The sequence below is a fragment of the Notothenia rossii genome, assembly GCF_949606895.1.
Source record: "Notothenia rossii genome assembly, chromosome: 2".
NCBI lineage: Eukaryota > Metazoa > Chordata > Actinopteri > Perciformes > Nototheniidae > Notothenia > Notothenia rossii.
In genome coordinates this window covers 59,144,109-59,168,054 of record NC_136904.1, presented here as the reverse complement: position 1 = coordinate 59,168,054, position 23,946 = coordinate 59,144,109, and the positions used below count along the sequence as shown (strand labels likewise).

At 41.5% G+C, this 23,946-nt stretch overlaps 1 long non-coding RNA gene across 1 annotated transcript; it reads right to left on the bottom strand.

The window, feature by feature from the left end:
• Positions 1-497: 497 nt before the first annotated feature.
• LOC307028909 lies at positions 498-9,459 on the bottom strand. The gene is made up of 3 exons (XR_013805142.1): positions 9,235-9,459; positions 8,920-9,083; positions 498-2,236 (listed from the first exon to the last, which is right to left on the bottom strand). It is a non-coding gene; the product is annotated as an uncharacterized lncRNA (long non-coding RNA).
• Between the last annotated feature and the right edge of the window lie 14,487 nt (positions 9,460-23,946).

The window sequence follows — 23,946 nt, the reverse complement described above, 5'->3', positions numbered from 1 at the left end:
TAACACCTTCTGAGTAACCTTTTGCTTTTCAATGAAATTGACCGTGTCCTCCGGGACACCTCGACCTCTGAAGAAAGTCACAATATCTGACAGTTTCTCCACCATCATGGACCTTTATAGTAAAATACACAAGAGGAAATGCAAATGGAGAATGCAAAGGAGTTGCAGACGAAAGGAATGAGCAGGATGTGAGCAGAACTGCAACTGTACAGTAGAAACAAGTCAATTCTGTAACACAAAATTGAAGTGTTTGTATGAATCTTTTCTCATTATTGTTTGTATATGTTTATAAGTGGATCATTTTTTTAACTCTCATATCAAGTCAAGCTCAGTTAAAGACCACAATGTTGTTGACTTACTCAACTATGCCTTAATTACAGGATGACTAAAGTATGTTCTAAGTTTGATTTTACAAAAAAAACTTGTAAATGTGTAGGCCTATATGTGTAACCCCCGGTGTAGTGTCCCCTCGGCAATAGACCACTCAGAGCTGGTGAATACTTTGGTTTATTTCACTGCGTTTCTGCGTTTGAATGGACACATAAAAAGGACACGTTTCTCAAAAGATCCTCGCCCAGTATATACATCTCCAACAACACATCAATGATCGTATAGTGGTAGTAAACAATGTGAAACATTAAACATAAACAAACCGGTGTACAAAACTCACATACCTGCGTTTGAATGGACACATAAAAAGGACACATTCTGTAGGAGAGATAGCACCACGCTCACGTTAGCCTATTAGCTCAGATTAGCTATTGGTGATCACATTAATAAATCATATAAAACAAATAGCCAATCACACAAAAAACATGTTGCTGTGAGCATTAAACGACTAACATTAAACTAAACAAACAGAACAGAACGTTATTGTCCTAATAAAATAATAACATACATTTTGTCAACCGACATAATATAATAGAACCTTACTCTCAAAAGATCCTCGCGCAGTATGAGAATCTCCCACAATCCATTGCGGTAACAAAGCTACAGTAATGCAGGCACGCGTTTGTAACACCAGATGGCGTAATTCTCCAATTTAACCCGGATTTTACACCAAACTTTATATCTCTTTTACCTACACCCCCCTAAAATTCTGCTAAATTGGGGCAAAACACAGAAAACAACAAAACACACAGGAGATACAAAATACAAAATACAAGCTGTGTAGAAATTGAGCATAACCTCGTTTAAGTCAGTTTGAAACTGTCCACTTGGAACAAGTCAGCAAGAGATTGGCCAAACCCCTTCATAACATAGACACAAAAGGTGCCGTGTACACATCTTATAAAATAAACATTACTCTTCTACATCTTGAAATTACTGAGGGATACTTTAAGACAGTGCAAATACTGGTTGAAAAAAAAACTAAAACATATATATATAGTCACTATCAGGAGTCTATCTAAAGAATATGTCTCTCATAATAGAAAACACAGAACCACTTGTTGACACTGAGTCATCAACAATCTGCTCATTAATTTCACAAATGAGTCGAGCTGGAGGTTTTATAGGTCTACCTGCCCTAGTGCAAAGTGGAAGAGGCTGTTCACTAACTACATGGCCCTGTGTGAGTGCACCTAGTTGTGTATCTGTTGCCATGTCAGGGGAGGGCACACAATGAGCTCTTTCTGCTGAGGAATGTAAAGATGCATCTTGGGGCACCTCACATTCAACAGTGGAGGGCAACTGTGCAACACGTACGAAAGAGTCTGAGGGATTCAAAACCTCACACACAACATGTGAGATCAAAGACTCTTCTGCTTCTGAAGGTGCTGTGCTCACATCCACAACTAAAGAACAATCAGGCTGACTGGCTGTCTCATCCCCATCATTTGCATCCTCCATCTGCAGGAGCCAGTTAACTGTCTTCGTCTCACTGTTCTGTACAGCAAGAGAAACCACTGGGTCACTTTGTCCACTTCCAGCGACAGAAGAGCAGCTTGACTCAAGATCTTCATCACCTCACAGGAAGCAGGAGATTCCTTTGACGTCACAGGGTCTCTAATGCAGTACACATTGATTCCTGGCTTCACAGATATCACTTCATAAACTGTGGAAACCCATCTGTCTGCAATCTTTCTTTTCCCTCTCTCACCACGATTTGCAAGCAAGACTCTGTCACCAATAGTGAGAGGTAACCCTTTTGCTTTGCGGTTGTAGTTCTTTGCCTGACGCGCCTGTTCAGTCCGACTGTTCTGCCGGGCAATTTGAGCAGCTTCAGCCAAGTCACCTTTCAAGCGGGAAACAAACTCACAATGGTCAACAACAGCACTGCTAGAGAGGGCATGCTGGAACACAACATCAACTGGCAGACGTGGGATTCTCCCAAACATGAGAAAGAAAGGTGCAAAGCCCGTTGTCTCATGCTCAGTGCAATTGTAACAGAATGTCAGCATTTGGAGCATTTGTGGCCACCTGGCCTTGGAATGTGGAGGCAGGGCCCTTATCATTACATTACATTACATTACATTACATTACATTGCATTTAGCTGACGCTTTTATCCAAAGCGAGTTACAATAAGTGCATTCGAACAGGAAGATACAACCTTGAAGAAAACAGACTCATATACGGTAAGTACATCAGGTTTCATAGAGCCAAACATTTCAAGTGCTACTCAACTGGCTTTAGATAAGCCAGCCCTTTATTAGTATATAAGTGCTTTGTTAGTAATTCTATCGCTCAAAGTGGAGTCGAAAGAGATGAGTTTTCAGTCTGCGCCGGAAGATGTGCAAGCTATCTGCTGTCCTGATTTCAATGAAGAGCTCATTCCAACATTTTGGAGCCAGGATAGCAAACCCACAAGTTTTTGCTGATGGGAACTTGGGTCCCCCTCGCAGTGCTGGTGCAGCGAGCTGTTTGGCCGATGCAGAGTGGAGTGCACGTGCTGGGGTGTACGGTTTAACCATGTCCTGGATGTAGGAAGGGCCAGATCCATTCGCAGCATGGTACGCAAGTACCAGTGTCTTGAAGTGGATTCTAGCAGTCACCGGAAGCCAGTGAAGGGAGCGGAGGAGCGGCGTGGTGTGGGAGAATTTTGGAAGGTTGAAGACCAGACGAGCCGCTGCATTCTGGATGAGTTTCAGAGGTCGGATGGAACATGCAGGTAGACCAGCCAGGAGGGAGTTGCAGTAGTCTAGGCGTGAGATGACGAGAGCCTGGACCAGAACCTGCGCTGATTTCTGGGTCAGCTGGGGACATATCCTCCTGATGTTGTAAAGCGTGTATCTGCAGCAGCGGGTTGTAGCAGCAATGTTTGCAGTGAAGGACAGTTTGTTATCTAGGGTCACACCCAGATTCCTTGCAGTCTGAGTCAGGGAAAGAACAGAGGTGCCGATGTTGATTGTTAGGTCAAGAGTGGGACAATCTTTTCCCGGAAGGAAAAGCAGTTCAGTCTTGTCAAGGTTGAGCTTGAGGTGATGCGCAGACATCCACTGAGAGATGTCTGCTAGGCAACCAGAGATGCATGCAACGACCTGGGTCTCTGAGCGGGGAAAGGACAGAATTAGTTGGGTGTCGTCAGCGTAGCAGTGGTATGAAAAACCATGCAGGCTAATGACAGACCCGAGCGAGTTTGTGTACAAGGAGAAGAGGAGGGGACCAAGAACAGAGCCCTGAGGGACCCCTGTAGTTAATTGACAAGGGTCGGACTCGGAACCTCTCCAAGTTACCCTGTAGGTGCAGTCTTTGAGGTATGAGGTGAGGAGGGAAAGTGCAGTGCCTGAAACTCCAAGTTCTTGGAGAGTGCGAAGGAGGATCTGATGGTTCACCGTGTCGAATGCAGCAGACAGGTCCAGAAGGATGATGACAGAGGAGAGGGATGCTGCTTTAGCAGTGTGCAGTTCCTCAGAGACAGCAAGGAGAGCAGTTTCTGTTGAGTGACCTGCCTTGAAACCAGACTGGTGCGGATTATCATGCTCCCAAGTGTTCTGTTGTACCGCTCGACAACTCCATTCCCCATAGGATGGTAAGGGGTGGTGTGTGACTTCTGGACACCAGCTACCTCCATGAACTGTTTAATGAGTTGACTCTCAAAATTGGCTCCGTGATCTGAATGGATGCGTTTGGGGAAACCATATATGCAGAAAAAGTCATTCCAAAGTTGACGAGCGACCTGCTTATCTGACTGATTTTTACACGGGAATGCCTGAGACATTTTAGTAAAATTATCTGTGACTACCAAAACATCCACACACTTTTTGTCAGTCTGTTCACTAGTCCAGAAATCAATACAGACTAGTTCCATCGGTTCAGAGGTGCAAATGCTTTCAAGAGGAGCACGGTCGTTAGGCTCAGGTGTTTTTCCAACCACACATCGGAAGCAATTCCTCACATGATTGATGATGTCACGTTCCATTCCTATCGAAAATAATCTCTGCCTGGCAAGAAAAAGTGTGCGGGCCTGTCCCTGATGACCAGCTGAGTCATGTATGCCATTGAGAACTTGGGCCTTAAGGGAGTCTGGAACCATAATTTGCTGGATTGTCGTGTTTATTTGTCTGTCTTTCTTTACCTTGCCCAAAATGCCATCCTTGACGGAGAGTTTGGGCAAGTGTGTTAGCAGTTTTGTCACTCCGCGAGACTCAGCAGCACGCTCACGTCTCGTGGGTCTCCTGCGGCGCTGGATGTAATAGAGAGCCCTGCCTATGACATCATCCTGCTCTTGGAGATTAACAAGTTCACTCTTCGGTAGAGAGGAATTCTGGTCGACACCAGCGACCTGAAAAACAGCTGGTCCTGTTCCTCTCACTTGGCCGACACCTCCAGTGTCGTGTGCATCCAACACTGCTGAGACGTCATGTGATGACAGGGACCCCTGAGAAGGAGACTGGGTGATGACTTCCTCGGACTGATCAACAACCACCTGGCAGTTATTAGTACACCTAAATGCATCCTGCACTGTTCTATCCACCATCCCAGACATGTGGTTCAGTAAAAACGCATAAGGTTCAGTCACAAGACGGTGGCTCATGCACGACTGGACAAATGTCTCTCTACTTAATGCATCGGAGACCACATTCTTTGGACCAGGGATATAGTTCAGGTCAAAACTGTATGCTGCGAACTTTGAAACCCACCTTTGCTCACAAGCATCCAACCTAGGTTTAGTCAAGATGTATGTCGATGGGTTATTATCCGTCCAGACTGTGAAGCGTCGCCCTTTTAGCCAATGGCTAAATTTGTCACAAACTGCCCATTTAAGAGCGAGAAACTCAAGTCGATGTGCTGGATAGTTCAGCTGAGAGTGGGAAAGTGTCTTGCTAGCAAATGCTACAGGTCTGGCCATCTTTCCATCAGGAGGCAACTGTGAAAGGACAGCCCCTATGCCATCAAAGGAGGCATCAACTGCAAGAATTAATGGAGCGTTAAAATCTGGATGTGCTAAAGTGACACTGTGAACCAGCTCATACTTCAATGTTCCAAATGCTTCTTTGCACTCATCATTCCAGTCTGTTGGAGAGAGTCTGACATAGCCTTTTTTAAACTTTGGTTTGTGGCCTCTCCCTCTTGTGTGTGGTGTGGCAGGCTCAGACACAAGGTTAAACAGTGGCTTAGCTTTGGCAGAACATCCCTCAATGAAATGGTGGTAATAGAGAACCATCCCTAAGAAAGACCGGATTTTCTTAGCTCGCTGTGTTTGCTCATCTTGCTCCATCAAGTCAGCTTCCTGCATATCATTTATAACCTCCACTTTACTCGGGTCGGTCTTAACACCATCCTCACAAATAATGTTTCCCAGAAATTTGACTGACCTTCGTAGAAAATAGCGCTTCTTAGGGGAGAGCTTTAAGTTGTTGGCAGCAAGATGTGAGAAAACCATCTGTAGACGCTCAAGTGTAACCTGTTCAGATGGAGCATAGACCATAAGGTCATCCATGTAGCATAGCAGACTTGTGAAGTTCTCATCCCCAAAGATGGACATCATCATTCGCATGAAAGTGGCAGGGCTGTTAGTCAAGCCCTGGGGCATCCTGTTGTATTCATGAAGACCGAATGGGGAGGAGAACGCTGTATAGTTTCTGTCATCTTCATGCAGTCCGACATTGTAGAACCCTGACGTGAGGTCCATTGTAGAAAAGAACACATTTCCACCAAGCGCAGCCAGGCCATCTGTCTGATGGGGCAATGGATGTGCATCTTTTACTGTTCTTGCGTTCAACCACCTGAAGTCATTGCAGAGGCGAAGGTCACCATTTGGTTTGACAACGAGGACAAGGGGTGATGAGTATTCACTCTGAGATTTGCAAATGATCCCTAATTCCTCCATGTCATTCAGAGCAGTCCTTACCTTGTCATAGTGACATGGCGGAACCCGCCTGTATGGAAGTCTGAAGGGCTTGTCATCAACCAGGTGTATTCTGTGCACAAAACCCACTGCCTCGCCACAGTCCATTTTGTGCTTCGAAAATGTTGATCTTTACTGCTCAATGATCTTCATCAGCTTATCTTTCCACTCGAGAGAGACCTCACAAGATGAGAGGTCCAAATCCTGCAAACCCATGTCACTCAAGATGCGGGACATCTCCTCCTCTGACCTTGGCTCAGGCGACGGGCTGTGTGTGTACTGTGCACTGGATTGGACGCAAACTGGATCTGGTAAATCCTGCACTGAAACACAGGGGGACACATCAGCAACCTTTGCATTCTTTTTAAGGGTGAGTGGCTTTTCAGTGGGGTTTACAATTTTGACAGGAACCCAGCCATTTCCCCATAAGGACGTGACAACCCTCCCCACCAGAATTTGTGCAGGTCTGGCTTTTGACTGGGTGGGCTCAATGATGACTGTACTCCCTACTGCAGAGACATCAGACTCAGGTAATTTCGCCCACACCAAACTTTCAGACATTGGCTGCAGAGTTACACATCTTTTCAGTTTTGCCGTGCCAATTTTGTTAGTCACTGCTCCACCTTTGTATTCATCTGAGGAGGACAGCAGAGACATCAACTTGGGCAAACTATCACTCTGAACACTTGTCACAGGAGATGTGATATTTTGGCAACTTACAGTTTTTTTCATCTGCGAAATGAGTCACTTGATGGCATTGCTGCCGAGAATCATTTCATCAGTTTGGCCTGGCACAACTAGAACAGGAATTATTACCTTATAGCCATAAACTGATGCAGTAAGATCATACATGGCAGATGGAGTAACAAGGTGACCACCACAACCAACTATGACAAAGTCTTCAGCTGATTTCCTTTTCATGTTAGGGACAGATTGTGAAAGTCTTCTTTCAGCTGCCTCACTAATTGTGCATGCCATAGATCCACTGTCCACTAATGCTTTGAGAGCATGTCCATTATCGGTGGTCACAGCCGTGTCGAATAGACTATCAGTCTCCGGGAGTCTTTGCAGCCTTTGTACAATCAGTGTCTTATTTGATGGCACCATGCTGCTGTAGGTGTCATACAATGATTCACAATCATCAATGTCTTTCATATCCAAGGTGGGAGGCTCACTCACATAATCTGCACTATCCTCCCTCTTGCGCAGATCATTCAGTTTCCCTGCTGGTTGTAGTGAGGAGGACATCTCCCCTCTGGGCACTCACGTCTTGGGTGGCCAGGTAAGTAGTGATACAGGAAGCAAAGTCTATTCTCTCGACAGTGTATGAAAGCAGAGTGAGAGCTGTCATTACATATAGAACAAGGCATGTCCATAAAGCCCTCAATCTTTGGTGGCTTGTTGCTAGTATGTTGCCTCCTATTAGCTTGAGCATACCCAGGGGCCTGAAGCAACACCTTCTCCAGCATGCCAATCAACCTCTCGAACGCGGGGGTGTCCTGGCTCACAGCTTGTGCCTGTTTGGGAATGTTTGATACTAAAGCAGCATTAGTGCTCACCTCAGCTACATTCATGTTTATCCTGCCTCTCTCTGTCTAACACTTCCTGAACTTCTTGTACTTCATTTATCAATTGTCTTGGACCTAAATGTAAGAGCTAAATCTCTGCTGGGGCAGTGTCTGATGAACATACGTGTGACTTCAATACTGGGATTATCAAACACTTTACCCTGTTCCCTAAAACAACTGTCAGCCACATCGACAGCTCTGTTTAATCTGAGCCAGTACTCATATGGGTGTTCTTGTTCTTTTGGTAGGGTGGAATAAAAGTCAGCCAGGGGCACAGAAGAGCAATGGCTGGAGCTGAAATGTTTGCGGAGGAGTCCATAGATGGCCTGTGGGTTCTCTTGGACATCAATTCCACTATTTCTTATCCCAAACTTCACAACATCCTTTGCTCTGCCCCTCAGGTGAATCAGAATTTCTTCAGCTTGATGCTCTGGCTGGATACTGCTTTTCCTGATGTCATTTCTCATCAAATCCTCCCATTCATCAACAGTCAGTGTGTCTGAACTCTCTCCTCTGAACACAGGTGGGTCTTTAATTCTTCTCTGAGTGACTAGCTGGACTTGGGAGAGATCCAGTGTTTGGCTGGGGAGTGTGTCTTTTTTAATGCATGTTTCTTCATGACTCGTGTGCGCAGCAGCTGTAGTGGTAATGCGTAACATAATGCTATCACCTAGCTGCTGCCCTATCTGCTGCACAATAGTGCTCATTTGGTCAGCTAGTCTCACATCATCAGGAGGGTTGAGGACTGATGAGCTAAAGCACTGTGGTGTAGATAACTCTACTGTAGGCTGGATGGAAGGTGTTATAAAATCTCCACTTCTGGTAGGACTGTGCACTGAATCCCCATCAAAAGTTTTCCTATCCCCCACCTTAAAGTCACCTAGTGAAAATGGAACAGGTGTGCTACATAGTCCTCTACCCCTACCAACATTGAAAGGACTCATTTCAAAGGTATTAAATCTACTGGAACTCATGTTTCATCGATAATAAACCAAAATAAAATGACAAACTCAAAAGAATAAGGCTTATATCAACAAAATAAACCTGAGAGTCCAACACACTGAAGGAACTGAAGCTCCAAAACGTTGCAGCGGCGAGAAGACATCCACCCTGGTCCGGCGTAGTCAAGAACGGGTCACGGCACCAATGTAACCCCCGGTGTAGTGTCCCCTCGGCAACAGACCACTCAGAGCTGGTGAATACTTTGGTTTATTTCACTGCGTTTCTGCGTTTGAATGGACACATGAAAAGGACACGTTTCTCAAAAGATCCTCGCGCAGTATATACATCTCCAACAACACATCAATGATCGTATAGTGGTCGTAAACAATGTGAAACATTAAACATAAACAAACTGGTGTACAAAACTCACATACCTGCGTTTGAATGGACACATAAAAAGGACACGTTCTGTCGGAGAGATAGCACCACGCTCACGTTAGCTTATTAGCTCAGATTAGCTATTGGTGATCACATTAATAAATCATATAAAACAAATAGCCAATCACACAAAAAACATGTTGCTGTGAGCATTAAACGACTAACATTAAACTAAACAAACACAACAGAACGCTATTGTCCTAATAAAATAATAACATACGTTTTGTCCACCGACATAATATAATAGAACCTTACTCTCAAAAGATCCTCGCGCAGTATGGGAATCTCCCACAATCCATTGCGATAACAAAGCTACAGTAATGCAGGCACGTGTTTGTAACACCAGATGGCGTAATTCTCCAATTTAACCCAGATTTTAGACCAACCTTTATAACTCTGTTACATATGGAAGAAGAATGGTAATTCACGGGATACATGGGATCAAAACATGCTGTTAGAATTTCTGTACCTGACTATGTAAACTAAAGCAATATGTTTTATGGCAGCATACAGCTCTGACCCAAAAGCCTGTATTGCTTTGGTAACATTGTTATACTAATATGTTATGTTTATCTGAGTATTTAATTAATGTACAGTAGGAATATTCTTGCAATTACTTCAGATGCCTGTGCCTCTCCAAACTGCTCAAATATCCTCATAGCTTGTCTCTGACAGTAGTATATCACACAATTACAAATACAAGAACCTGTCTCAGGCTTTGAACTCCAGTTGTGTTCCCATTGTGACAAAAGCAATATCAGTAATGTGTTTTCAACTATTTATTTGTTTAGTGTATAGTATATCAACAAAACATGATTGCTGCTATACTTCCAGTCAACATACAGTAAACCAGACTTACACAGATAATTTGGAAACTAATGCCAGTTTATCTTAGACCAGTATACCTCACCTAATGCATATCTGTTATTTTGCAGGCTTCTGTTGACCCTTTTGAGTAGAGGCCATGTAGCTCAGGGTACCTACTGCCAACACTGAAAACATGATACAGCAATTCAGTTTGATATAGAAGTTTGCATTCTGCTTTCCTAACAGGCATCTTTAATATGATCACACTGGCCATGAAACACAAAGGTGACAATTAACCTGCTGTGTCAACCAGAAACGAACTGTACTGGGTCTACCATACCTGTTCCCAGGGTCGTCTGTTTACGCCTACTTGGGCTGCTGCTGTAAACAAACAGATCTGCCTCTGAAGTTTACTGGCCAGGCCTGAGAGAGACAAGTAGAGACCAGCTAAACATTATGTGCACTGCAGCTCAGCCTGTGTAAGAGTGTGTCTGTCGCACTACAACGCCAGTAAAGAATATATTGAGTGGATGAAGACGTTCATGATGAATGACCGAAAAACAATTGAAACTCGCACAGGACAGGCTAACGTTGTAGGCTACAATCTCTAAAATCACGGTTCGGCTCCTTCTAGGGGCAAACAGCGACAAAATACAGTGACTGTAGCCCCGTTCTTGACTCACATGTAGACGTTATCTTGCAGTATGTTATTAGCTAACGTTAATTGTTCTCGTCTTCATGTGGCTTATCCAAAATATATGAAGCCCTTCGCAAATTAGCACAACTTAATTGAAGAGTAACGAATCTTTAAGCAAAACAGCATTTATCAAATGTGTTTTCATTGAAGTAAAGTTACGTTACCTGTTGACTGGTGAGCTGGAGCGTAGTCTGCTGGAATGACCTCTCAACAGTTTCGACTTTATTCTCGTAATATTATGACTTTATTCTCGTAACATTACGACTTTATTCTCATAATTATGACTTTATTCTCGTATTATTATGACTTTATTCTCGTAATTATTACTTTATTCTCGTATTATTACGACTTTATTCTCAAAATCTGTTTTTTTCTTCTGAGTGTGGCCCTAATACTCCGTTGTACATTTTTGTTGTGTAAAATGGGGGAAATATAAAGTTAGCAAATCCCCATGTCCTCCTCAGAGGACTTTCATAAAAACATTTAGTTTTAGGTCAAATCATTATTACACTGCTCTGAAAACTCACTACACTAACTCCTAAGATGTTCCCTTATTATAATGAATTAAAAATATTGAACTCACAACACTGGTAATTACAAAATTACAAACTTACCATTTCTCTTTCTATAATAGTGCTTGTGTTGATGGACGCCATTTTGAAATACAATGAAATTATATTTTTCAAAGCCACACCCCCACATATGTCATATGTTTGAAAAGCCGCAGATGTCCTCTGTGGAGTACAATTAGACTTAATGCTGTTGCATGTATAACCTCAAAGTAATGGACCAAAACCCAATGTGCTCCACAGAGGACAAAAATGAATGGGTGGGTCTCTGGAGGTTAAAGGACTGGATCCTTGTTGCCTGTGTCTTGAGGAATAAAACCATACATACATTTAATGTTGAACAAGTTTAACAGGGGAACAAACTGTAACAGAATATGTCTGAATTTGAACATTTATAGAACGTTTTCAACGGACCCTTTGAAATGCTTACACACACACACACACACACACACACACACACAAAAAAAAAAGGTAAAGAAAAAAAGTGAATGAACATTTGAAAACTATTCTAAATGTGTAGTTGGTCTGATGGATGCTTTCACCAACCCACCTGAAATCTTTTTAGATATCAATGATGTACTTAAATATTGGCCTGGAAATCCTATACCTGCACTGATTATTGGCAAGGCAATATTCCAAACAATATAAAAAAGTAATGATAATGAGCTTCGTGGGTATTGTGTGCAATGGCTGCAAATAATTGTATTTATGGGATCCTAACCTGGGCTGTTGATAACCTTTTCCCATGGAACCCCTAAAAGAGAAGCCACGTACCACCTATAGAGAGCATTTACAGCAGTATATCATCCAGCAAATATTAAACGTGGTGATCTTGTTTTCATCTTACACTACAAACGACACTAAAGAGAAGCACATTTTAAAGAATTCAATCTCGGACCCATTTTCACCAAAAGAAAATTGTTTTATTTTTAGGACCTCACAGAAGCTCAAAACAGCATAAAAAATGCTGATTACATTAAGTTAAACTGTTATCGCCTCAATACTATTACCTCTAACTCCCAGGGTGATTTCCTGTTAATAGAAAGGCGTGTAGCCCTTTATACTCGTGTGTGTGTGTGTGTGTGTGTGTGTGTGTGTGTGTGTGTGTGTGTGTGTGTGTGTGTGTGTGTGTGTGTGTGTGTTTGGGCGACCATGTAAAGCATGCCTACTGCTGGGTGTTTTTTTGCACATATTTGACATCTATATTATTTCCTGACCACAGGGTTGGCCTACAAAATACCAATATACCATTAGGTTCTGTGTTAATTATAAAAGTTAGATTATTTTCTGCCCTTGATAAGTAGTGGTCTAATGGGGTAATGGGTAATTGGGGATTTGTGTCGTTGACATGCTTTGGAGAAATGAGCTCGGATGTAATGAATTGACAGGTGAACTTGCCAATGTAGTGTAGTGCATCAGAAATGACCTTATCAAGGTTCAACATTTTATACATCCACAAGAAATAACTGTTCATTATAAGTTTAATTTGACACTCCAGTGGTCTGTGTCCTGGTGACCTTCTCATTAAGGAATCATAATTAATCATACAGTAGTGTGTGTGTGTGTGTGTGTGTGTGTGTGTGTGTGTGTGTGTGTGTGTGTGTGTGTGTGTGTGTGTGTGTGTGTGTGTGTGTGTGTGTGTGTGTGTGTGTGTGTGTGTGTGTGTGTGTGTGTGTGTGTGTGTGTGTGTGTGTGTGCATGGGTCTGTGTGTGTGTGTGTGTGTGTGTGTGTGTGTGTGTGTGTGTGTGTGTGTGTGTGTGTTTGTGTCTTAGTTATAATATTTCCCAAATAAGTAATTTACTTTTTGATGCCACTGTATAAGTGTTTACCTAAACAAAGGTCTCCTGGGTGTTGTTAGGAAGGGGAGTCACGTTACAGGAGATGGTTTTCTGATTTCTGCTCAGCTCATTTGTTCCAGCCTCAGTTAAACACACACATTGACTTGAGCGCTGTCATTCAGGCATCAGCGTGGGGGGGGGGGGGGGGGGGGGTGCAGGGGTGGAAGGTAACATGAACAGCTGAAAGAAGAGATGCTCAAGAACTGTCGACTCATCGCTGGATTCCTGCTCACTTCTTCCAGGACTTCAAAGCAGAAATACTCGTCACCATACAGTTGTGTCGAGTGAATTGTTAATTAGTGGATTTTTTGTATTCAGCGGGGTGTTGCATTTTACTGCAACAAATATTAATATAATAACTCTGATCTTAAAAGAAAAGCATCTCAATGTTAGCGTTACAGTATGTGTATCTGAACAGTGCTTTTGTGTAAAATGACGAGATAGTATATCACAGTGATTTACTATCTTTAACATTCAACTGTCTTGATTTCATTGGGATAGTTAGTATCAGCTTTCCAGGGAGTATGTGTCCTATATCAGAAAATATTATTAAAACAATCAAAACACATAAAACAGTAGCATCTGCACAGGCAGTTTTGATCGGTGATCAACGGAACTAGTGTCCAGATTTCAGAAAGTCTTTAGACCAAAATCCTACATTGTGGCATTACAACACTGATGGCTGCTCTTTCTATGTGTTCATCTTTTTATATGGCTGACCTTGTGTAGCAATAAGACTCCAGTGATGGAGCTGACCGAAACACATCTCCCTGCTGGCAATTGCCTGCTGGGAGATGGCAAATAGCACAGATGCTATTAATCCTATCTTTAACACCACCAAAAACAGTATTTTGAAGAATGCTTGCAGCGCTTTGCGGCCATGTTATGGTCTTGTGGTGCGGCCTATCATGACATATGCAGCTCTGTTGAGCAGAAACAAATAGCCAGTGGTGTAAAGTAATTGAGTACACTGTAAAATATTACCATGATTTCACAATATTTAGCTGTAATATTTTACAATAAATTACTGTTTTACCACTTTACAGTCTTACCTGTAATGCTCACAATATAATACTGTAATTTTGAATTTCACAGTTAAACCAATACAAGCAGAGTTAATTACTGTGAATGTACAGGATAAATGATTACCAGGATTTCACAACATGTTACTGTATTATTTCATTGTAAAATACTGTATTCAGACCACCCTCTGTGATAACACAATAAATGAAGGGATTTTCTTGCTCTTGCTTGGTTTTAAATACTAACTTATTTCTTTGGTGCAGGTTTTACTTAAATTGAAAGGGGCACCGCTGCATGTGCCTTAAAATAAACTATGCAACATTTAAACAAATTTAAATTGTTGTCTTGGCTTATTGTTTTCAGGTGCTTCCTGGGCATTAATCCTGAGTAGTAATATTCATTCCGCTTTCGTCTCATTAGTATGCAGAAAAAGTGACAGGTGCTGTGACAGGTCACACTTCTCCCTACTTATGCAAATGAGCTAAGTCCCGCCTCCCCTTTGATCGAGGTGTGAGATCTCAAGTAGGTGTGATATCCAAAGTAGGTGTGAGATCCGTCGATAGGAGGGGGGTGATGTGTATTCACAGGTGTGAAAAGCCCCCACTGTTGCGCCTTATGGTGTATAATAAAAAATGTTTCAATCACATTAGTATGCATAAAAAGTGACAGGTGGGCCCGCCCCCAAGTGTGTGTGTGTGTATGTGTGTGTGTGTGTGTGTGTGTGTGTGTGTGTGTGTGTGTGTGGGGACCTTCACTGATGTCCTCCCAAGGAGGTGTGTGTGTGTGTGTGTGTGTGTGTGTGTGTGTGTGTGTGTGTGTGTGTGTGTGTGTGTGTGTGTGTGTAGGCCTGTCGCGATAATCGATAAATTGACTTATCGTACGATAAATAAAAATGGACTCGATAACTTTTCTGAGCTCGATAAATTGCCGTTTACATAAAGATGTGACCAGCATTTTAGCCTGGAGCGCTGTGGCTGCCAGGCGCGCTGTGAGGGGCGGGGCTGACACACAGCCAGGTCAGGACACTCCGCGTGCACGTGCAGCAGCGTAGCAGCCAAATTAATAATATAGCGACAAGCGGGAGACAACGTGTGACTTACTCGCGGGGGATTTAAAGTGAAATGGAATTGGTAACAAAACCTAACAACACATCTCGATTCTCCGGTGTGGCAGTATTTTGGATTCAAACCAAATCAACGAGGCGAACCTACGGACTTGAATCAGCCGGAAGGTGTGTCGCATTGGTTTAAAAAAGGTAGCGACAAAAGCAGGCAATACCACGCATTTTAAACCACCTAAAACACAACCACCCCATTCCGTTTTCCCAGCTGGGAGCAAACACGGCAGCTGGAGATGGAGAGCCCCCGCCCGACAATGCAAACATGTTGGTGTTCCTTGCTCGAAAACTTAGAAAAACAGATTTGGATATGGCCTGTTGAGGCATCTGGGTCTTTGACAGTGGACTGTACACTTGACTGTTGTTTTAAGGAGGTTTTTTTTGCTTGTGAGATAATGTGTGCTCATATTTATTTATTTATTTATTTATATATATATATACATATATATATATATGAGAGAGAGAGCTCTGTTTTCCAGCCTGACTCTATTTAATTGACTGTTTTGGTTGTGTGTGATTTAATTAATTTATTATAATTTAATTAATTTGTTTTATTTATTACATATAATTTATATATTTTAATATTATTTCACATTTCATTTGCAATGTTGAATGTTCAATAAAAAGTTATGTTTGAAAGGATGTACTTGAATTATTATTATATATTATCATTATGTCTAAAATGGTCTTAAAACGGCGCCGACAATGTTATCGTTTATCGCAATAATTTCCATAAAAATGTATCGTCAAACAAAATTAATTATCGTGACAGGCCTATGTGTGTGTGTGTGTGTGTGTGTGTGTGTGTGTGTGTGTGTGTGTGGGTGTGTGTGTGTGTGGGGACCTTCACTCCTGAGCTATAGATGCCTGTCTTAACACCCCATGGCCCTGCAGTCGGCCAGAGGCTGTAAAAGTCCTGGAAAGCAGGCAGGCACCTCGTTTGAGAGATGACTGTGTGTGTATTAGAGAGCCTGAGGAGACACATTTTTACCGCCCATGCTTGACTGTTTATCTGTGTACTTTCAACTGTATACAATACAACACAAAAATGGCCAGTGCTGCTAAGAAATAAGTTCAGGAAGCTCTGAAAGCTCTAACAAAAGTAACTCTCCAGGTATTTCAGAAAGAGTATGCGGATTCGGTCTGAACAGAACAAAGAAATTCTGCACACACTCCCTTACTGTCACACTTTCCTCTTACTATGGCCAGTGTCTGTAAAGGTGGGGGAGACTGTCTCCCGCCTTCCTGCCATCTCTCTCTGTTTCTGATGATGTGTAAAATATACAAAATAACGTTTTATATACTTACTCTCTTGTTAAAAGGCGATGCAGTTTGCAGCGTAAGCCAGCCATCAGTGTTCTAGTTTTTAAGGCTTTGCATACCTCAAAGTGTGTCTAAAAGTATCTTGGCAAAAGAAAAAAAAGCCAAAATTCGCCTAGGCCATTAAAAAGAAACCAAATTGCTGCTAAGAAATAAGTTCAGAAAGCTATGACTCCAGTGGAACACTGTTAGAGTCAAAAGTAACTCTCAATGTATTCAGACAGAGTATGCAGATTGGGGCTGATCAGAACAAAGAAAGCACCTTCCTAGTCAAAAGTTAGTCTGCACACACTCCCTTACTGTCACCCATTACCTCTTCCTATGGCTGTCAGGCCTTTTGGTGTGTGTGTGTGTGTGTGTGTGTGTGTGTGTGTGTGTGTGTGTGTGTGAGCCTGGCTCTGCCCCCTCCTCCCCCCTTCCTGCTATCTTATCACTAGACCGAGGGGGGAGGGGTTCTCTCTAAAACACAGTGTCTGTAAAGGTGGGGGAGACTGTCTCCCCCCTTCCTGCCATCTCTCTCTCTGTTTCTGCTGATGTGTAAAATATACAAAATAACGTTTTATATACTTACTCTCTTGTTAAAAGGTGATGAAGTTTGCAGCGTAAGCCAGCCATCAGTGTTCTAGTTTTAAGGTTTTGCATACCTTAAAGTGTGTCTAAAAGTATCTTGGCAAGAGAAAAAAGCCAAAATCCGCCTAGGTCATTAAAAAAGAAACCGAATTCCACGAATGAACAAATGAACAGACACAAATGCAGACTTGACTACTTGGCAGTTGATTAAAGCAGATTTGTCCTTTTTCATCTCTCAAAGGTTTGGGTCCTGTTCAACACTGGGTACAGAAATATATTCAATATACAGTCATTTGTACGTAAAGATTTTTTAAGTTGTAAGCACTTAGAAATATACATTTGATTGCATTTAAAGTGATGTAGACAACTTATCATAACAAAGTAGTTGAATGCACAAATTTGTAATGGATGTAAAATAAAGACGACATTAGCATTTAAATTGGCTCCCAATAAGACTTGCTTTTCTCTATGAAATTATGTCTGGTTCTGAGTAGTGTTCTCCCTTTCACAATAAAAAGCCCAAACACAATACTTTCTGAATCACTGCAGGAAGTAATGTGCTAAAATGCAAATACAAATAGCTTACAGTAGCTCCCAATTAGTTGAACAATTGGAAAACCACAAGGACTGTGGAAACACCTACTGGCAAAGGATTGTGGATGCAAATTATGCAAAGAGGAAGAAAAAACATTCTATCTAAAGCTATATAACACAATCTGCATATTGACAGAATGAGTACAACAAAAACAGTATGCATGTTGATGCAAACGATGATGTTCAGTAAACGATCAATCAAAATCGAAGGATCCAATGTATTTTTAAATGGAGCAGAAATAGAACTAGTCTCCCAGTTCAAGTATCTTGAACAGGGAGTGTCATATTGGACTCGCACTTGACTTTTTAAGAAACATATCCAGAAAGTATCCAATACCATTAAATTCAACTTGCAACATTTTAAACAAATTAGACCTTTTTCTTTACTGTCAATGCTGCAAAGTCATACCTCCACTGTATGATTCTATCCCACATTGAATAGTGTTTTACAAACTGGTCGTTTGCTTGTGCCACACACCTGAAACCCATAGAACAGCTGTTCAAGACAGCTATCCAGGTGTTTGACAGAAAGCCACAGTCATACCACCACTGTACCATCCTTGAAAATCACAATTTCTTGAGTTTTTGACAATTTTATGTCTTTTAAAAGTATGTCTTTTTAAAAAATATATATTTACATGGGCTGGCCCCCCTCCCCTTGGGGGAATTCATCCACAGAAAACACACTGGACGCAGCACTAGGTCAGAAACCAGAGGAGACTGTGAAGTCCACCACAGACGGACCACCTTTGGACAAAATGTCCTCTCCATTAAAGGCAGCTCATTGTGGAATAGCCCCCCAACTGAGATACGGGATTGTCCCACTCTCAATAATTTTAAAGGTCAACTTAAAGAATGGTTGAGCAACAAACAGACGTGTAATCACCGCTAAATAAATGCACTTTAACACAGGGGTATCTCCTCTTGCACTTTATGTGTTTTTGTGTTTTTGTGTTTTTGAGTTTCTGTGTTTTTGTGTTTTCTGTGTTTCTGTGTTTTTATGTTTTCTGTGTTTCTGTGTCTCTGTGGTTCTGTGTCTCGGTGTTTCGGTGTTTCTGTGTTTCTGTGGTTCTGTGTCTCTGTGTTTCGGTGTTTCTGTGTGTCGGTGTTTCAGTGTTTCTGTGTTTTTTCAGTGTTTCAGTGGTTTCAGTGTTTTCTGTGTTTCTGTGTTTCTGTGTTTCCATGTTTCTGTGTTTCTGAGGGGGTATAATACGCACGTTTCAATACACATGTATCATACATCTTCACTGTTACCCTCCCCTTGTTACAATGAAGACAACAGTGCATGTGAAGGACTGTAATACACATGTATCAGACCCCTTGCTATAATGAAGACAACAGTTTTTAAAATGTTTAAATGTTTTAAAATGTAAAAAACACTTTTTTTTCCTTTTTAAAAAAATGTCCTATTTACATTTAAATTTTTTCACACACAAAATCAATAGTTATACTGATTGTAACATCCCCAGGACCGTCTCCAGCTTAGAATTCCACAGATTACTGGAAATATCGTGATGGAGTTTTTTCCCTTCAGTCAAAATATTCATGTGTATGCTGTTTTTGACACAAAGATGCATTACATCTACAAACAGAGCATACACTGAGAGCACATGATACACTTTTGATGTTTGTTTTTTTTTTCTTCGGTAATGTTACAGAGTGTTTCGGAAAATGAAGATTCCATACTTTAAATGTTTCGTTTACAAATCGTTTCCTTGAATAGTACTGCCAGAACGAACGATATCCAAAATGTCTTCTAGTTTACAAACTTCAGCCATTCTTTTTACACGGGGATCACTATTCACTCTGTTTTCAATCGTCCTCATCACCACACTTATTAAAAGGGTATTGACTTCATTCTGATCAATATATACCGAGCGTTTTGCATAGTAGTTCCCCATTTTTATTTTACTTTAAAGAAAAAGTCAATGTATCGAAAAAGAAAAAATCCCTGGCTTCAACCAACCGCAGGTTATTAGTCTTCTTCTTCTCCATCCAACTCGGCATGGATCTTTTCAAGTCTCTCCTTGAGGCGTCTGCAATTTTTGAGATTGTGCAGAAAAGCCTCCGAAGCGCCTTGGATCCTCCAATCATCCGTGAACATTTCTTTATCAATAAGAGTCTGGTCGATCTCAGTAATGAAGTCGGTGAGCCAGAGTCTTTTCATTAACGCGTTGTAATTGTTTCTCAAGAAAAAATCGGGCATGTCATTCAGACAATCGTGTTGCCTCTGGCCGGGGTGACTGACTCGGCATCCGTTGCATATTTCTTCTCTGTACCGATGTATCACCCCCTCCACAATATCAACCAACACTGATTTCACTGTGTCCATAAACAGAGACGTCTTGGCCCAAGGAGCAAAATAAGCAGCAGTAGTACTGCAAGATTCGGGTGTCCAGAATGGTGGTGATGATGGTAGTCCAGGAGTTTGTTCCTAGCTGCAACTCACGGGGGGAGACTTTGTTTTTCTCAGATCCATAGCTAGTTTTCAAACTGTCGTCTTAGTGGGGTCCTTAGTTTTAGATGCTTTGCTGAGTGGATGGAGGGACTTATTGCGTTGAATGGGGGGACTCATCTGTAGAATTGAGTTTTTTTCACCAGTATAATGTCCCTCGCTGTTTGAGTCTTTTTTTTAAAAGTTATTTTTCATCTATCATTTTCAACCAAGCAGCAAGAGGTCAAATTTAAGAATAAGTAATAGTTTTTCACGATTTTATGGGGAATAGTCAGAGCGCAATGTCACATCTTAAAGACAGCTTGAACTGGATAAATGGTTAGTCTTCAAACATACCGTACGTTCTGCATGTTAGTATATCTGGCCAATTGGTTTAGACCAGGGGTCACCAACCTTTTTGTCACCGAGGGCTACTTCAACGGTACTGAGTAATATGAAGGGCTACTTGTTTGATACAAACTTCCTGAATAACATAATTGCACGGTTCACCTTTAATGATAATATTATTATTAATAATAATCAGAATACATATTAATTTACTGTATGTGAAGGACTGTCTGATCACATGTTAATATTAATTATTCCTCACAATAATTATTAACAATGATTTACCATTGCTATAGCAACCCCATTGTTTTGTTATGAAAATGTATCTATATTTATACACATTCTTGCGAGATCTATCAAGGGTCGTTGTAATGCTGCGTTCACACCGGACGCGACTTCGCTCGAGTTTCACCGCTGCTGCCAGCTGTGTTTACTCGCATCATTCAAACAAGACGCGCTTGCTCGGGAGCTACAACTACAACAAAATGAACATATTTTACCGTGATTAAATTGTAATACACGTTTCTAAATGATAACGAAGTAACAACATACTGATACCGGTTAGTAAAAACCATGAATTAATGCTTGACAAGTCTGCAGACAAGACAGCAGGCGAAAAACCTTTTAAAATGCTTGTTTTCTGAATGGAGATTGGGTCGACCAGGCTAAGGTAATGTTGTATATGCTCATTCCACACTCATAACAACGGCCTACAGACATAAATAAACCAGCGACTGTATTCGCCATGGCACAGACAGTCTGTGGTTTGTAGGCTACTTGTTTAACTTTTGTCCAGTTTCTGAAAAGATATGAGGAGCTGTGATATCCAGTGCTTGAATTGGAATAAAAAAGGTGCCAGTACTCTAAATCAGCAACAAGTATTTGGCACAAAGTCATAGTATATCCTATAATGCTGGTGGGTTTGTCTCTTTACTGTATATTTTAGAAAGGCTCACTGTACTTAAACAAAATGACTCAGGGTGCATCTGAGATTAGAGGGGGTGCAGTGGTAAAGTGCTATTTTTATAAGTGGGGAGTGGACCTGACACCCTCTAGTCTAGGGGGGTCTGGGAGCATGCTCCCCCGGGAACATTTTTTTTTAAATATTGAAGTTAGATGCATCAATCTGGTGCAATTTGAGAGCAAAATGAAGAGATATATGGATACCTCTCAACATCCATAAGGAAACAACTGTAAACAGATTTACTTTTTCTTAATGGATATAAAAGAAAGTAAAGCTTGACTCCTACTGGCTGGTTAAATGACTCCTCGTCCCTGAGGCCACTACCAGTTTTTTGTGCCATTTTGCTAGATTTATTTGTCAATAGCGTTGCTGCACAAAGTGATAGCCCTCTAGTTTAAATCTACTACCCAAAAAGAAACATATGGAGATGGGTTACTATTTAAAAGAAATTGCAAATCTATTTGGGAACAGTGGGGCCGGGCCTTAAATCCTATAGGGGGGTCCGGGGGCATGCTCCCCGGTAAGATTTTTTTTTAAATGTTGGACTTAAATGCATCAATCTGGTGCATTTTGAGGGGGAAATAAAGAGACTACACCCATATAAAAACAAAAATGTATACATTTAAATAATCATAAAATGATAAGTACATGGCCATAACCAATAACATACAATATCCAATATGAAAAAACATTGAAACTTGTTATATTTATTTGTTTTTGGTTCATTTATAGTTGTGAGTGTGTCTGGGCTCCTGAATCGGCCTCTCCTGTCTCCCTCCTCTCCCCCCTGCTCCTCTTTGAGGCAACAGCAAAGACTAGTTTTAGCTCTCAACAAGTTTATCTTACCTTTTTTTCACCTAGTTAACATTTTGTTTGTATTATTCATGCATATTTTACTAATCACTACCCCCTCAAATGGAAATATGTGTTTACATAAATGGTGACAGAACCGTTTGAGACCCACTGAGATGACTTAAACTAAGTTAACTATCTAAAGACTCAGAGTAATTTACCTCACCAGAGCTGTAGCTCCTTATATCCGTTAGCGCAGCTAGCTAGCACCAGATGCTAACAACAATACACGACCGGTGCGCGCGCTTTCTCGCTCGCTCGCGCCAGACATACACCAACACACACCCTCCCGAGCTTGAATGACACACAGAGACCAATCGAGGGCATTAGTATGATCTGTATGAAAGTGGCAATGTCGGCAGGCCACATCATGTAGACAGCCAGTCACCCTCTGTGAGGCAGAGTCAGACCCACATTTGCGCTGCGTTGCGTTTACAATATGTATATTGCCGGCGGCTGAGTACCGGCATTTTACTGAGTACCGGTGTGGTGATGAGGCCCATGATCGTAGCTGCTCATGCTAGCTTGTCTCAGCTAAAGGTGGAACGGAGATTTGGTGCGTGGAGTTCAACTCTGAACCTATCTGGGGTCAGAGTTCAATTTCACGCACCAAATCTCCATTTAACTTACATATGTACATACAAAATGTGTGCTTTTAAAATGCTATATTCAATATTGTCATTTTAAAAATAAAAATGTATTCAATAATTTTTTTAGACGGAGCTCCATGGTGACTTGTGCTATTTTTAGAACATGCACGCGGGCAACCAATTTCCCCCCTGCGGGCGACTTAGTGCCCGCGGGCACCGCGTTGGCTACCCCTGGTTTAGACCCTACTGCCCTAGACGCATGCTCTCAATAGGGAAGTCACGCTTTGGGAAGAGGTGTTTCATTTCACAGATCCACCTTGATTCTTGTTGTGCTGGCTGAAGGAAGAGGGACGGGGGAGGAAAATTCAGAGGATGAAGAAGCAGAAAAATAACTTGTTTTGTAAAACGGGCAGCACGTCAGTTTCAAGGAAAAGATGACACCGTGTTTATGCATGACATGCAAAATATCTTGAAGCCCTACAACCACAAAAAAAAAAAGGTACAAGTATATTGTGTTAAAAATATGGCAAAAAGTCGTAATATTGTATAATGTATTGTTTCATCGAAACAGTGTTAAAATCACAAAATTGCCTTTTAGAGTCGCAGTCTTTTACAAAAATTCTGTTTTGTTAAGAGCTACCAAAACATAGTAAACATCGCAATTATTCACAAAACAAACTGGGAATGGGGACATCGATAACATATTTTAATGTTTAATTTTCTTCAGGGCTACCGTAGTGCACATTGATGAACACTTTAAAACAAAAATAATGCTTACAAGTGTAAATGAGCCGGATTTTAGCTTTGAGCTAATTTCCATCTATAGTCCCGTCCCATACAGCATATAAGAACATGACATTTATTTATATATATACAGCAAAAATAAATACATGATATGCAGAAAGAGCATGAGCAGCATACAAGCATTTACCACATGGCAGTACAATTTAGCAGCTATGATATATAAAGTGCAAGATAAGATAA